Source organism: Cylas formicarius, unplaced genomic scaffold, assembly GCF_029955315.1.
Source record: "Cylas formicarius isolate icCylForm1 unplaced genomic scaffold, icCylForm1.1 PGA_scaffold_12__32_contigs__length_19106922, whole genome shotgun sequence".
Classification (NCBI taxonomy): domain Eukaryota; kingdom Metazoa; phylum Arthropoda; class Insecta; order Coleoptera; family Brentidae; genus Cylas; species Cylas formicarius.
Window position 1 is genome coordinate 15,804,453 of NW_026844225.1, and position 11,710 is coordinate 15,816,162.

Sequence of the window (11,710 nt, forward strand, 5' to 3'; positions counted from 1 at the left end):
TGTGTAATGTCTAAAATATTGGAGAGGGTTATATATGATCAACTTAATAATCATGTTGCTGATTCGAATATTTTGGCCGCCTCCTAATACACAGTACGACCACAGCACTGCTTAATGTCACTGATAACCTTTTTAGGGCTCAGGATGTGTCCAGAAATACTTGTTTGATTTTGTTGGATTATACTAAAGCCTTCGATCATAGTCTTTTTATTTTAAATTTAAAGGTCTTCGATTTAACCGACACCGCTATTGCTTTTATAAAAAGTTACTTGGAAGGTCGCCGGCAGGGGGTTGGGATTAGCGGTATCTGACTTTCTGCCAATTCTAGTGGGAGTTCCGCAGGGCAGCATTTTGGGACCTTTATTGTTCTCTATTTACACCTCTGAATTCTCTAGGTATTTAAATAAATGCTATTTTCATCAGTATGCAGATGATATGCCAATATACTTATCATTCTCGGTCGATTTCTAGAATCTCCAAAGCCCATAGTCTGAAATTAAATGATTCCAAGAGCCAGGTTGTTCTTTTTGGTAATAAAAGAGAGGAAATTATCTAGTATAAAGATCTGAAGCTTTCTTTAAATGGTACTCCGCTTGAATTTGTCGACAAATGAAAAAACTTAGGAATCTTTCTTGATAGTAAGCTGCTTTTTGATTCTCACTTATCTTATCTACTGCAGAAGTCCTAAGGGAAACTGAAATTACTTTACATGTATAAAGACTACTTATCTACTGAGATTAGAATTAAATTGTGTGACTCTCTTATACTCTCTCTATTGGGATATGCGGACTTTGTATACTGGCCGCCTCTAAGACGGAAAGGCGAATACCGCTTACAAAAATTGCAAAATGCCTGCTTGTGATACAGCTATGATTTGGGTAAATTTGATCATATAACGTCGGCACTCAAGAATTCTCAGTGGTTAAATCTGTCTGATAAGTATTTTGTGCATCTGTATACGTTAGTGTATGACATTACTAGGTACGAAAAGCCCCGGTATCTCTATGATAGACTGGTCTGGGGTAGTGATATACATAACAGGGCGACTCGTCGCCGTAACCTGCTCTATGTTCCCAAGCATAGTACGGCTACGTTTCAGAGCTCTTTCACATATAAAACTTACAATTGACGTCCACTGGATATTATTACTTGTTCATCCACGTCTACATTTAAGGCTGAACCGCTATTTTTTTTTAATATTTGTTTATTTTTGTTTATTGTTTTTCTTTTAGTCGTTTTTGAATATTGCACTTGTTTTTTCTCGGTTTCTCTTTTTTTTTTCTTTTTTTATCTGTTTGATTTGTTTAAAATGGTCAAATTGTGAATCTCGGGTGGACTTAAGGGACTTATTTATATTTGTTGTTTCTTTTTCTTGTTAATTCTCAATATATTACTACATTGTATCGGTGGTTAGGTAGAGTAGCGCTGCTAGACCTCGCCACCTGTTTAACTCTATTGTAGTATATTGTTTTTGTTCTTATTGTTGTTCTTATTGTTCTTATTGTTGTTTGTATATATTGTTTTTGTTATTATTATTGTTCTTTATTTTCTTTTACACAATTAATTTTATTAATAATAATAATAATAATAATTGTTTTAACCGTAATAAAATATACAAAGAAAATAATTACAATCTCTAACAAAAATGGCAAACGGCTCGCAAAGGGCGTGAAAGCAGACATCCAGAAAACCAGATCCGGATGAAGGCCTAATTTGAAGAAACATATATAAATTCAGCATAATATAATAATAATAGTAATAATAAATAATAAAATCAACTATTGGGATAGGCCGAAAAAAAAGGAATCGAAAAAAATCTATAGAAGGACAGATAAGTTTGATAAGTAGAATAGAATATTGGGACATCGAAAGTTCGTATATACTAAATTTAATTTAATTGAGGAACTATCAAGTGTCCCTTCCGAAATATTTTTAAATTGTGTAGATCAGTTCTGAAACAAATTTTGTTGTACTGGTAAAGGAGCCTTATTTAATAATTTAATTAAAAAACTGCGGCATGAAGCTTATACTTGTTGAACATGTTAAACCGAGTAGATTTTTTTTTTAGATTTAAAATAGTCTAATACACGAATTTTATTATTTTCACTTAGAAACAGCGATTTAGTTCTGCCCAATTTGCCTTTGAGGTAATTAACATCATGTATCATAAATTGGTTAAGGCTTAAGTGTTCCATAAATAAGTTGGCTTGGTTGAGGAAAAAGCGATCGAGACCTCAGAGTACAAGCCAGCAACGTGGTTCCGGTACGTGGATGACACCTTCGTGATTTGGAAACATGGTATGGACAAGCTCAACAACTTTCTGCAGCATCTCAACAGTCAGCATCCCAGCATCCAGTTTACTATGGAGACTGAAAATGACAAACAACTTGCATTCTTGGACGTACTAGTGAGGAAGCGAGGTAACAAGCTGGGCCACACAGTTTACAGAAAACCAACCCATACGGACAGATACCTGCATGCTCTATCCAACCATCACCCAAGTCAAAAGTATGGGGTTATCAGAACCCTCACAGAACGAGCCCGAAGGATTTGCGAACCGGAGAACCTCCAGATGGAACTTGAACACCTAAAAACTGCGTTCGAGGCAAATGGCTACAGTAAGAGGGAGATCGAGCGATCAATGAACTCAAGATCATCAAGATCACGGGATACCGAACAACGACCCTCCACCTCCCACGAATATCTGCCGTATATTCCGAGTGTCACCGACAGGATTGGCAGAGTATTGAAAAGACACGACATCAAAACAATCTTTAAGCCTACAAAGAAGATCCAGCAGACCATCAGGTCAGCGAAGGACAAGAGGGGCTCACTTTCAGCTGCGGGAGTCTACCGCATTCCGTGTTCATGCGGAAAGGTTTACATCGGAACTACCAAGAGATCAATGGGAACGAGACTTAAGGAGCATAAAGCAAGCTGCAGGCTAGGACATACAGAGAAGTCTGCAGTGGCTGAACACGCACTGGGCAGCGGGGAACACAGGATACACTTTGAGAGCTGTAAGTTACTAGCATCGGTCAACGGCTATCACAACAGACTAGTCACGGAAGCCATTGAGATTCAAAAACACCCACACAATTTCAACCGAAAGGAGGAGACCCTTAGACTCAACTAAATCTGGAACCCGATCCTTAGGAACGTCCGAGCAGTACCGATCGATATCCCGAGACCAACCGAAGCGGAACAAGCCCCGCTCTCCACCAATCGGCATAAATACAACCTGCGCAGGAGAAATCGTCAGTCTACGTCCAACATCGGAGATGGAAGGACCTCTGAAGAAGCTCGCCACTCGTGCTAGCGAAACGTTAGGAAGTAATTCCAATCGACGACGGCCTTTAAACCCGAATGAAGATAATAGCTTATCATGTATCATGTACATTCAAAATGACCATGCCGTTTTGCGTCAAATTTGCGATGTTCAGATCAACCAATTAATATTTTTTCTTGTCTTAGATCAAGATAATAAATCTTAGAATAAGGACATATTTTCTTGTAATGGGAAAATATTAATATACTTTTGAAAATTTTTGTTGGGATAATATTGATTTTTCCAAAGACGTGACGTGACGTTCTTGTTTAAAGATGTTTATGTTATAGTGGGTGTTTCAAGAAGCGTTCCACTAATTTCCAGGTTAAGAAGAATATTAAAAAATAAATACAACTTTGTAAATGGAGCCCAAAAATTCTTCTGCCCAAGAAATCACCGTAACTTTTTTTTTTTTTAAATATTAGCACAAATGAAGTGACGATTAACGAAAAGATAAATACAAACCAACCAATATATATGTAATGTGTTCTAATATATTTGTTATTTTTTCATTAGTTTATGTTATTCATTATTTATCACTTAACCGATAAGAATCATTTGTATAAAAAATATGTAATAATTACACTAATATAAATACAGTTTTCGATAGTACCAATTTTCAAACACAAACAAAAAAGCTTATCTAGCCTAAGCAGCAGTTAGCATTCAGTTCCGTCTTTCTAAAAAAAATGATTTTAAATCCTATCATATATATGTAATGATAATTAACTGAAATAAATAAGGAAACAGCTCTATCTGGTGCAAGGTGCGTTAAAGTTGTTTTGTATTTTATTTTCATAGTTTTATATATTCTATTAATATTAATATTTGACAATATGCTCCCAACTCCATCTTAAGTATTATTAATTATAGAAAACCTGTGGACCGAGATGTAGATGTTTCGAATAATATTGGAGGTATTCGCTCCGTGTATGATACCTAGTAGCGCCGCCCACGGAAAAGAAGGAATTACAGCACTCCAATTTTATCATTGTATTTACGTGTTAATTTATAAATAAAACAATTAACAATAAATTTTGAGATGGATAAGTAGTATAAAGTGATTTAAACGAAAGGTACGTAAAAATTATGTATTAACAATTTTTTTTTCTGTAATTAAAACGTGTAACAAACAAATAATAATAGTTTTTTTATTGACAGCATAACCTGAAAATATGGCATCGGTAATATTGCAGACCGGGTTTGAAAATATCTCCCAAAATATCATATCATGCAAATCGAAACCAATATGGGATAAAGAAACGAAAAAATTTAATGTCGGCTATATTGAAACTGTAGCTACCGAAAAAGTCCAATTAAAAAAAAACCATATTTATTATGTTATATATTATATTATTTACGAAGGTTGAATTCATTTCTTCATGAAAATCAATCTGTACAGCGACATCTTTAAACCGCGGTTGCAGTGAGTCAATAATAACTTCACTACATTGCTGGATATCCATATGATCATTCAGGTTATCGGTATCCTTATTGTCGTTGAGGTCATCGTTACGTGTTCTTATATTAACAAGCTTAGTGTTGTCCATTTCGGAACCATTTGAATTTTGACTTCTCCGCATTGCTCTCGCGAATCTGTAATAGAGAAATCCTATAATTTTTTAGTAAAATGAACATCTACGATTCAATTAATTTTTCATGTACAAACGTGGGTCTTTTACGTCCAGCCGTTTTGTATCTACTGATCTCGGTCCAAAAATTATGTACAATAATTACTGATAACGTTACTAATTGTCAATCCGATATATCGATTATAATTTTACGAAACCGATAGAGAAACTTCTTGAAATGTACGTGGTTTACTCAATAAATATTACATTAAGGACAAATGAAAAATTTTACAACCAACTAAACGGCAAATGTAAAGCAAAAAATATAGTTTTTCGTTGAAAAAACATTTTGCGATTTTTTTTCTGTTTTTAATGTTAATTACATGGCCGGGGAAAAACATACCCGCGTTTATAAATCAAGGTTTAATAAATAGAAAAATTACCTGCTTTGGGCTTGTACTTGCTCTGATTTATTTATTTTTGGTTTTCCGTAATATTTTCCAGGAAATATTGTTGCGAGATATGCAGGGCTATTAGGATGCTCCGACTTTTTACCTCCTACAAAATGTTGACTGCAAATACATGATCTTAAACTAGGTTCCCAAGAACTTCCGTCACGACCACAGAAAATTGAATAATCATTTTTACAAATTTATAACAATAAATTCTTAATCAGTTATTAGGATAATCATGGTCTTACTTACTTGATTCTTTACACAGCTTTAACCCACTTTACTCTCTTTTCGAGGTTATAGCCTTGCGTGGGGAATTTAAAAAATTTTATGTTGTTTAAGTCTTCATTAACACAGCAGCCAGGAACACAAGTATTTCCTGATCGCCTCGTTCTAACCATTTTTTATTTATAATTAAAAACCGTTTAAAATTATTTATATTTTCACTTTTAATCACACTACTCATTAGAGTGTACGAAAATTCGGAGTGCAAAGATTCGACTGACGCTCACGAAAATCGCTGGCATCCAATTTTCCCTTGACCACACAGAGCCTATACGTTTACTTTAGATTTAAAAAAAAATGACCCATATTCAGGAAAACTTAATTTTAGCTAACATATTTTGGTGTAATATAGCTTAATAGGAGTTTTAATCAAGTTGCGTTAAAGTTTCAGGTATATAAGTTCGGCAAACACTTCGTTTTGTGTATTTAAGTGTTTGGGTATATTTACTGGTGCAAAACCTCCAAAATATGATTGTACGTTTACGATTGTTCCAGCCGCCGCTTGACGTTACTATACGGGTTCTCGTAGCAACTCAGGTACTTGGGCTTTTCGGTATAACCGAATGTCTTTATATTGGACCACTTTTGCGGATTTATCGTAGGAAATCACGGAAACATTTTATTTGCCCTAAACTTTTATAACTGACTAAATTTTCATTTTGCTACGTTATATGATTTTCTTCGGTTTTTATATTCCGCGGTTATAGTTTTGTTTTTGTCGCTTTTAGCTGAACTTTCGCATTAACTGTTTGCTATTTGATCGTCGAGACTTTCGAGTGCATTGTCTTTTTTGACTACAAGATCAAACTCGTACGACGTTTGGATTGCGATAGGAGCAGCGAGCATAAGCAATAAAATTAATTGGTCGGGTGGGAATACGACCCTTCAAAAATCTATAACGTATGACTCTTAATATAATACATATATAGCGTTGAATCGAATGTTTTCCTACATTGAGAATACAATCGTTCTATATGGAGGCCGTTTTAATATAGAAACTACACCCTTGATACCGTTTCACGGGTGAAAAAGGCGTGGAAATTGTCTTTAACCAGTGGCGTTACGGCCAATATATTTTTAACCTATCGTTTGTTAGCGATAAAATACTCCATATTTTCTTTTGATCGTTGAATTTGCCAAAACTTCTTATGACAGGTTTCTTTTTTAAATTACAAGCGTTATGTTCAGGATATGCATTATTCATTAAGGAATGAAGATTTTTTTTTTAAATTAGCAAAAATCGTATTACAATTCGTATTACTCAAAATGAAATTACTAATAAATTTAATGTTGATCTTTGCCATTGGCAACGCCCATGGGTGTGAGATTTGTGTCCATATGGTCAATTTAGTTCAATGGACCCCTCGAACGTTGATCTGTGACCGTTGGAATTAATGCATTGTACGGATGTCCTGCATAATAACAAATAGTAACTATCTTAAATATTATGCCTTACTGTGCGTCTCTATTAAGTCATTTTCATTATCATTGTTAAGTCGACTCTAGTGCTTTGAGTTTGAGACTAATATATTTACGACAAATACATATTAGTAGTAATATCCTTACTGCTAAAAAGTTGTTAACTTTCCCTCTCTAGGGGGGCATAGACCTTGACGTGGCCAGAGGCCTCAGTCCTAGAAACCGATACCAGCAATAACATAGCCACTGATGGGAACCATAACGTAATATGAAGCCATCACCAAATAGCTACCAACAATAGACAGTATGAATTTGATGTTATAAGAATGTATCAATATATCATAGAATATAATTTTGTTGCCGACTGTATAATTATAGCGGCCTTTGTCTGGCCTCAATAGGATGGCGATAAGGTTTCGAAGATGTAAAGGTCAAGCTGAGAATGTCCCCATGCAATTATTAACTGAAGATACACAGAAGGAAAAAAATTGAGTATTATGGGTAATTTAATTTAAAACTGAATACACACACACACACACACACACACACATTTCTTTTGCTTAATTGATGTAACTCACATATTTAGTTGAGAAATGCATTTTAACAATAATAAAGTTATTTTTCCATAAACGAGGATTGAATGTGTTAATTAAGTGTACGGAGTTAAATATTTTACCTAATATTTTATTCTGCAATTTAAATTGCGATTCCCTTAATAATGAAAAAGATGTACTTATAATTATTATATACTTCTTAATAACAGAAGAGTTAAATAAGAGTGTATTTTCAAAAATTAAACAGTGTCTGGGTTTTAAAAGTGTTTGTACAGAATTTTATATTCATTATAAACAATGATAGCCGACTTATACAAGAGGATTAAATAATATAGTTCACAATATTTTTTTAAAATTTAAATCCTGCAATACGAGAAACGATGCTTAAGCTGTGTATTGTAAAATGGTATAATGCTTTTTATTATATTTTCTGTGATAAGAACAACCTGTAACACTATGTAGTATTAAGATTTTCTTTAAGTCCTTTTGAAAAACTGGTAGTGTTACTATAGAGACTGTGTTATTTGTTAAAAAGAACAATTTTTTTCAACGATTTTACCGGGCGAGAGTTCTTATTAGAATGTTTTCTTTTGTTTATATTTTATTAAAATCGCTATGTGTATTATTACGTATGCGTCTTTGTATATGTTCACAAAAAGCCTATAATTGTTTTATTTTGCATTGATATATTAATTTTTATTTGATAGTGCTGTGATTGAAAGTTTAGAAAACATTTTAGTTGGTTTCAAGAACGACCTCTCACATTTTTTAATTTAAAATTTTAAGCTCCAACAATATTAATTTTGATATAATCGATTAAAAATATTTTTCAATTTTATTTGGAACAGATTTAAACCACCACCATTGAACATGATGCTACAAATTAACCTGTACTCTTATGTACAATACATTTTCCCTATATATTTTGTTATTAATCTCAATGAAACATTTACGCGCGAAGTGAATTAATTTAAATTACAACTTATAACGTTCAGTTGTTCGTGTCCGTGATCGCACGTCATTTATTAAATGCTATCAGTGTATGGCAAATCGGATTACAACTTCTTCATTACATTAATAGTATTTGTGTATGTAACTAATAATGCAGAGGGGCTCATATTAAATTAGGGCCCTTCTCCCGATGTTAAATCACTTCTCTCAACTGCGGTTCACGCTCTTGCGCTCCACCGAGCCATTCATTCCAATAAGCCCTACCCCCTCTTGCGAACTGTCACTACAAACTTTTTAAACTTCATAGCCCGAATAAATTTTGTCATTTATCCGCGGGCGATATTTTTTTGTTCGCGCCTCGTGATTCAATTACCCCCCGGCCATTAATCAATTTATATTATTTTTATGAGAACATTTTCCTAATGAAATTTTCCAAGTCCTTATTTCCCCTCCCCCGACGCGAGCGTCTTTCAATATGCGACTAAGCGATTTAAGATCAAACTGGTTTTCTTCGATTTCAACGACAATGATTAAAATCTTGGGTGGGGCGAACCCCCACCCGCGTTATTAACTTTCAAAATTTTCTTAAGCCGATTCGCAAGTGTTAGGGACCATTAGAGATTTTTTTTTATTTCGATAATAACGTCAGTGGCGCACTGGATAGGCGGGGAACTTGAGGAAGCTCCGGCGGGACCAAAAAAAACTCATCCAAATAAGTAATATTAATTTTTTTTATATTTATAATAATAATAATGTGATATGGAATTATTAGCTAAGGATAGACACGATACAAACTGAAATTAGAAGCAGTGCTAACTGGTGCCTAAGACTAAGCCAGAAGAACAAAATATGTGGGCCAGAGAATGAAAATCAGAAGGGATGACAAGTGTAAATCCTTAAAAAAAACAATGAGACTGTAGTTCACATCAAGTCTGGCTGCAGTATACTTGTTTTAATAGTATGTTGATAGGCATAACAAAGTATGCTCCTTCGTACGCTTTGATTTGTGCAAAATTTACCAATGTGAACTGAAGGGTCAAAGATGGTACCAGCATGAGCCCAAACAAGTAGTAACTAATGACGTAATCCCATAGGAACAGACAGAACATTGCAAAATCAAGATGGTCAAAATGATTTGTCAAGCATACGTGTTTATCATCCGTGTAGAAGTCGAGAAGAAGTTGAAATATATCGCCCGCAATCTAAATCCAGAGAACTAACCAAAGCCACTGTTTTGCCTACCGTCGTGGATTTCACAGGCTATAACTCTCTGAAATTTTGAAATACATGTTAAGAACTACCCATATCCCATATCCCATACCTTAAAGAAAGCTCTTACCTAGTTCCACGCCTCTATGATTTCTGTACATATATCCTCCCAGGTCAGACCTAAATTCTGATCCATTCTCGCTGGGATAGTGTACCATTGCAAGACAATTGGTGATGGTAATATTATCACTCAAATTTGACCATATATTTCAAGCACAACTTTCTATGCTCTTTGAAACTTGTAATAAATTCCATCATTGCTAAATATTTGGATGACAAATTAGTATTTAGGAAATCAGTTCATGACCCATGAATCTGAGACACTGCAACTGCAACTGCAAAATTTTGATGATCTTTTACATATAATGCTGTAATTTTGTTAAACTCCATAGATTATGTTCGCCTATCAATAAGGCTTCTTCTCGGTACAAATAAGTAAAATTTAAAAATCAAGTGTAAATTTATACGTTGTACTAAGATTCTTCTTTGATGTGTAGTTTAAGATACATCATATATTATTGTCACTTTGTTATTGTTGAAATATGTCGATTGTATTGTATTGTGTATTGGAAGACTGTTCTGTTTACTTTTACAATTTTAATGAAAGAACATAACATCCCAACAAGGTAAATAATAAACTATTCTTATTTAAAAAAAAAGAACACTATTATTATTTTTAACACAATTTTCTGTTAATAAATTAATATCAACCTTTTTGAAAAAAAGTAGAACGTAGAAACTAGATAAGTTGTTGAAAGTGACCTCCACCCTGAAGGATACACGCTTCAGCACTTTTGTGTTTCTAAATAAATCGCAGGAAGCTTTTATACGATCCTTCAGTTCTTCCACGGTGTTAACTGGGGTGCGATAAACCAGACTTTCAATATACCCTCATAAGAAAAAGTTCAAACTATTTAATTCTGGGGACCTAGGGGGCCATGGGTGAGGCCCGCCGTGACCAACCCATCGGTTATTAAATGTGTGATTTAAATATCCTCTTACTGCAACACTAAAGTGAGCAGGCGCGCCGTCGTGCATGAACCACATTCTGTTCCTAATTAAATATGGTACTTATTCTAGCAATATTGGCAAATACTCTTCTGAAAATCTGCGATAATTATGACCCTTTAGACTTTCTGGCAGGAACAAGGGTCTAATTAAGTAATTTCCAACAATTCCAGTCCAAACATTTACTGAAAACTGTTCCTGGTGTTTAAATTCTACAACTTGATGGGGGTTTTCATTGGTCCCAATATGGATATTTTGGAAATTTATGATTGCATTCCTGGGAAAGTTAGCTTTATCTGTAAATAGTATTTCTTGGCCAAACAACCGATAATGCGCAGTTTTGTCCAAAAACCATTGATAAAAGTTAATACGTAAAGGAAAATCTCTGGGAAGTAACGCTTGAACTCGTGCAAAATTTTCCAATTTTTCTGGTATTAAGTTCAGGATTTTCATAGAATTTAAAACTGCTTCCTTAATTTCTGGAGTGCTTACGGTCCGATGTATGACTGGTATGACTATATCAGCCCAACAATACATGAAATGCATATTTGCAGTAAACTCGACCATAAGACACGAAGAACTGAATTTAAAAACAGATGTCAAACAACTGTCAAAGAACCGCATTGACAACAGAATTAGTAATTCTTAGAGACACGGTCTACTACAATTCAATTCAGAGTTTACATAATTCGATTGTTGTAAGTATCTTAATAAAACAGATAAACAATTACTGAGGTAAGGAATAATAACGATAATAATTTTCTGCGTGCTGTCATATTATCGATATTGTTCTGACCAGAGAAGAGGTTTTTATTTTTTAAAGCGAAAACCGTACATCGGATTGAAAAAAATCAAGAAATTTAATTTCTTTA